The sequence below is a fragment of the Idiotropiscis lumnitzeri genome, chromosome 1, assembly GCF_059441095.1.
Source record: "Idiotropiscis lumnitzeri isolate Australia: NSW breed Sydney's pygmy pipehorse chromosome 1, RoL_Ilum_1.0, whole genome shotgun sequence".
Lineage (NCBI taxonomy): Eukaryota > Metazoa > Chordata > Actinopteri > Syngnathiformes > Syngnathidae > Idiotropiscis > Idiotropiscis lumnitzeri.
Window position 1 is genome coordinate 48408108 of NC_142391.1, and position 6035 is coordinate 48414142.

Below are 6035 nucleotides of genomic sequence, written 5' to 3' on the forward strand. Positions count from 1 at the left end.
GACATAGTTGTGTCAAATATAACACCGAGATTTTTTGTTGAATCCTTTTGGGCAATTTATCGATACTCATAGTGGTGTCTTTGAAAAAGGTACCGATGACGCGCTGGTCCAATGATCAGCATCTCGGTTTTATCTGAGTTAAGACGCAAAAAATTGAAAGACATTCATAGTTTAATTTCGGCAAGGCATGCCTCTAATTTATAGCAATCACACGGATTCGTTATATCCAACGGCATGTATAATTGCGTATCATCAGCATAACAATGAAAACTAATGTTATATTTCCGTATAATATCACCAAGCGGTAGCATCTAGTACCAATCCCTGCGGAACTCCGCGTGTGATCTTACAAAGATCAGAAGTCGCATTGCCATGAATTACACGGTGCGTCCTCTCCGACAGATACGAATTAAACCAAGAAAGCGCTGAACCTGAAATGCCAACACAAGTTTCAAGGCGTTTTAATAATATGTTATGATCAAGTGTCAAAAGCGGCGCCAAGATCGAGTAAGAGTAATACAGTGAACCCTCGGTTATCGCGGTTAATGGGGACCGAGACCACCCGCGAAAACTGAAAATCCGCGAAGTAGCGGCGCACCTTCAAAAATGCTTAAATTATATATATATATATATATATATATATATATATATATATATATACGGGTAGAGAGAGAGAGAGTGAAATTCATGTTATAACAAAAAAAAATTATTATTAAAACTTCTTATTTTTTTATTCCCCAGCCATTATTTTTGTATTTATTCAATTACTTATTTTTGTATTTATTTAATTACTTCGACTTTTAACTTCTGGTACGCCGTCCGGTGTGCCCTGTGAATGTTATGATCCTCCAGCAGAGCTGGAGGATTGAGCAGGACTCTCCAAACGCAGACACAAGTAGGATAACAATCCGACGCCAGGTAGTCAGTGTAGGTGGTAGTGAGTGTAATCAGTGAGTGAATGGGAATCCGGTGCGGGGCTGGTGGGCGCGTCTCGCAGCAGCTGACCGCATGGCGCGAGACGATCGCTGGAGGAACGCCCACACAGCTGAAAAAACAAAAACACACGCGGCATGACAGGCACGGATCATGCCAGTGAAATGAAAGGTGGCATTCTTCATTTATTTATTTATTCATTTATTCATTCATAACTGACAGCCTCGCGCTCCGCTCGTGCCCGGGAGGAAGAGGTGCTCCTCTTCGGCTTAACTGTGACGCGAGCATGCCCTCCTCCTCCGGAGCTTCCATTCGGTTAAACTTAGGGGCCGCTTGACACCGCCCGTGCCCGGGGAAGGTGCTCCTCTTCGGCTTAACTGTCACGCGAGCATGCCCTCCTCCTCCGTAGCTTCCATTCGGTAAAACCTGATTGGAAAGGTTCAAATTGATTATTACTAGTCATATATTCATTAAGTTTTTCAAGATTTTTGCAATAAACGGAAGATTTGAAACCGGTCTATAGTTGTTGAGACTCTCTGGGTCGAGGTTTGGTTGCTTAAGTAGCGGTCGCATAATGGCGGTCCTAAAGCTGCTGGTACTATACCCGTGGTAAGTGATAGATTAATAATATTTAAGACAGACGGTCCTAGGGTCATAGACAGTTCTTTAATTAGTTTGCCAGGAAGCGGATCGAGCACACAAGTTGTCGGTTTTGCCCCACTAAGCAATTTTGTTTGGCTTTCAAGAGATACTTTTTTAAATTGAGATAAGGTTATCGGACAGTTATCAGCCCTAATGTCCCTATTAACACCATTTATGACGGAATTCAACGGAATTGTAAGAACAGTGTCTTTAATCTCATCACGAATACACTCAATCTTCTGAGTAAAGAATTGCATGAAATCGTGAGCTGAATAGGAAGAGCTATCCGAGGTTGGTTGCTGTTGCGTTAGCATTGCTACAGTAGCAAATAAATATTTAGGGTTGTTTTTATGTAAAACAATTAATCTAGAGTAATAATTAGTTTTGGCTAGATTGAGCGCTTCCTTGTATAAACTAGCACACCATGCCTGACGGAAGACCTCCAGTTTGGTCGCACGCCATTTGCGCTCAAGCTTCCTACAAGAATCGTTTCAGTATGCGTGTTTCCTCATTAAACCACGGAGTCAGCCTCTTTGGACAAGTTTTAGTTTTTAAAGGTGCGACGGAGTCAGGCGCATTTAACAGAGCGACATTAAAGTTGTTTGTAAGATCATCAATCGTACCAATATAATTAGGAAACGAATCGGTTACTAAAGGGAGTAGCTCAGAGAGCGCAGCGGTGGTTAAGGAGCTAATGTTGCGGCTGCTATAGCTTTGATCATGGTCAGAACGATGGCAATGCGCCAAGACTTCAAATTTGATTAAGTAATGGTCAGCTATAGCACTAGTATATGGTAATACAATTATTTTTGAGGATGCTAAGCCCCGGGTTAATACCAAATCTAACGTGTTACCATTTATATGCGTTGCTTCATCTATTATTTGCATGAAACCAAACATATCAATTATTGTCCGAAACGCCACGGTAAGTGGTTCCGACGGGAGATTCATATGAATGTTGAAGTCGCCCATGATATATTATCCGCATGAGTTACCAAATCAGCCACAAATTCAGAAAATTCATCTAAAAAGCCTGAGTAAGAGCCAGGGGGACGGTAAAAAACGGCAAGATAAAACGGCAGTGCGGCCGTGGATCGCATAATGAGAACTTCAAATGTTTTGAAGGAATTGCTAGGACGAGGACTAAGTTTTAGATTAAATTCGGAAATGAGGGCTACACCCCCATCTTTCTCATCATTGCCTCTCGCAGGCAAGGGGCCAGAGACAATTACTCGACTCAGACTCATCTTTCTGGCGAGATCACAAGTCCTTGCTATGTTTTTTCTTTGTGATCTCTGATTGCTTCATCCTAGTTGTTGGAGCAGTTTTCTTTTGAGTAATGCAGTATGGCAACACCACCACTAGGGCAATTGATGACGTCAGCACTGGTTGCGTTCATCCATAAATAACAAATGCAGGACAGGTGGGGGAACGCTGGTCGGATACCGTTTTTCAACCGCACTTACTCAAGACGCATTATTTATGTACAAACTGGAAGATAGAAGATAGTATATTGTATTGATTACCGCATATGCACGGATGTTTTTGATTTGAAGTTTGGAAGACCGTAGCCATTGATTTATTTATTTGATTTACTTGACTTCACGGCATGACATCTGGACTGAAATGACTACGATTAAGACTAACCCTTGACTGTTTGACGTGACATACATAACTACACATCAACATCAAGACCAGTGAAGCCGAGCGAACGTCATCGCAACTTCAACCCATGGTGAGTGAGTGCGCGTTAAAACTTTCTTTAGCCAGCGTATCATTGAAACGGCAGTAACACTAGTGTCATTGGAGCCGACGTGTATCACTATATCTGAATAGCTAGCGTTGTTTGCACTGCGCTGGTGTCTAGGTCTCTTGCGTGCTAGCTCCATAAGATTAGCTTCAATGTCGGGTGCTCTGGCCCCAGCAATACACATTCTGTGGTTGGATTTTCAAGCTTAATGTATCGAGTAATGGAGTCACCTTTCACTAAAGTGCGGGAGCCAGGAGACCGAGGTGGAATGGAACTGCTCTGTGTCTTAACAGGCTCAACGCGATTAGCAAGCCGTTTACGGCCAATGCTAACCGGTGCTGTCCGCCACATTTACGCTTACCACATTACTCTGCTCTAGCTGGCGGACACGTCCCTCCAGCAGGGAGAGTCTTTCCATGAGAATGGTGCAAGTGTTGCATGTGGTGGTGCACGAAACCATAGTTGCGTTTACTCGCCTGGTGGATGAAAGCAGACGAACAGATGTCGCGCCGAAAGTGACGACACCCTCCACGACCGGGATTCCCACGTTGTCGTCGTGTGGAGGCTTGAGCGGCTCCCTGGAGTGCAGCCAGCATTCTGGGGGCCTGACTAAGAGGAATCCCACCCTGGTGGTCGAACCAAGCGTTAAAAACTTGCTCTCGACTACACACCTCAAAAATGGAAATGGAAGCTCAAAGAAGGAATATTCATACTGGATCGGCCGTCGCCCAGGATAACCAGGTCCGCGTTGGTGCAGTAGAGAGTCCTGCAACTTCGAAAAATACGCTAGACTCAGTTAATGATGACCTAAATGACAATGTAGTGACAGTAGGAGGAGGACTGAGGATAATCTCATTGAATGTGGAGGGTATATCGATGGCTAAGTGTGAGTTGATGGCGCAGATGCTGAGGGAGAAAGATGTACAAGTGTTGGCACTGCAGGAAACTCATCTGACTAAAGAATCGCCCCCATCGAGATACAGTATATCCAGCTTCATACCCATCACGAGAATAGATCATCAACAGTACGGAACCATGATATATGTACATGAAGACATCCCTGCCATAGACAGAGGATCCTCTATGGACGAACACAATATACACAGGTCAGAGATTGAGGTGCTGGGTACAACAGTGGTCAACATATACAAGCCTCCAAATACAAGCTGGCCAATTAGTGTCCTCCCACAATACCAACATCAATCTATAATATTAGGAGACTTCAATAGCCACCATACATCGTGGGGATACACAGAGCCCGACCCAGCTGGAATCCAGCTCAGCAACTGGGCAGAAATAAATAATCTCCACCTCCTTTACCATCCAAATGAACCAGGCACCTTCCACTCAGCACGATGGCAGAGGGAATACACACCTGACCTGACCTTCGTTACGAGGGACACAGATGGCATATCAATGCCAGCACATCGAAGAGTGCTGGGTAACTTCCCAAGGTCCCAGCACCGACCAATATTGATAAAAACAGGAATCAACATACCAGTCACACAATCTCTACCCCTGCCAAGATGGAACTTGTTGGAATTTATCTTTATATCAATGTTAGAATTTAACTTTAACCCAATGTAAACTCAAATAAGTAATCTGACTCCAATTTGCGACCTTACCCAACTCTCACTCATCCAACAATATGCGTGCTCGTTCTGCAATAGAAAGGTATCAGGAAGCCGGCATTTTCACGCACAAAGTGGATTTATTCCCAATACAGATTTTCTACATGGCACCTGGATCTCGGGTCCCTCTCAATACAACTCTACACCTCTCTTGCCACCAGCGAATGTGTTCTACCCCCGAGTTGCCCAGTACTGATTCATACTATACAACATGCAAAAATGGCACAGACAAAGGCATCCTGGCATGATTCTATTGGCTATGTTTATTGCAGTTAACTTTAGCTCGCTCTCATTGGTCTTTCTCCTCCCGCCGAATCCCGTGGCTCCTCCTGCGTGCGATCCCCCGATGGCCGCTCCTTCCCGGAGTCATCTTGTCTCGCTCAGCACCTTCTGCTTCTAAAACATTCCATTCTTGCACAACCCCCGCAACCAGTTTCGCTTCACCAGTCACACTCTCAGCATTTTACAATATCACATTTTCATACATTGGATGCACCAACATCTAATGAACTATGTTAAGCTCAAACTCTTATATTCCTTTAATAGTCAAATGTATGAAATCCTTTAAGTGTAACTGAAGTTTAGACCATGCTAATGACCAAACCCTCAGGATTGGAATGCAGGAAGATTGGATCACAGCTGCACCACAGGAGGTGTGAACGAGACCCCTCTGAAACAATGGACTTCCATGCCTGGATCACAAAAGTGGCTCCTAGCAGTCTACTCTTTGTTCAGTTTTTAAATTGACTGCCATTTACATTATCCTTTAAACTTTAGAAAGGCAAACTGGCAGGGTTTCGCAGAGCAAGTTGATAAGACATGCAAGCGAATCCCAGCAAAACAGGAGAATATAATTAGGTTCAATAAACTCATTCAGAGCAGTGCAAAAAAGCACATACCCCGGGGAGTCCGTAAAAGATATATACCATGCTGGACACCAGAATGTGAGGAAATATTAAAATCCTATGAGGAAACCCAGAATCCAGATACTGGAGAGAAATTGCTGGAGAGACTGCAGGAGGAGAGACAGAGAAGATGGATGGAAACGGTAGAGAGCATGGATTTCACAAGATCCAGTA

The 6035-nt window shown here is 43.9% G+C and overlaps 1 long non-coding RNA gene across 1 annotated transcript; it reads right to left on the minus strand.

The window, feature by feature from the left end:
* Nucleotides 1–1208: 1208 nt before the first annotated feature.
* LOC148344828 (uncharacterized) lies at nt 1209–4099 on the minus strand. The gene is made up of 3 exons (XR_015844747.1): nt 4039–4099; nt 3802–3951; nt 1209–1359 (listed from the first exon to the last, which is right to left on the minus strand). It is a non-coding gene; the product is annotated as an uncharacterized LOC148344828 (long non-coding RNA).
* Between the last annotated feature and the right edge of the window lie 1936 nt (nt 4100–6035).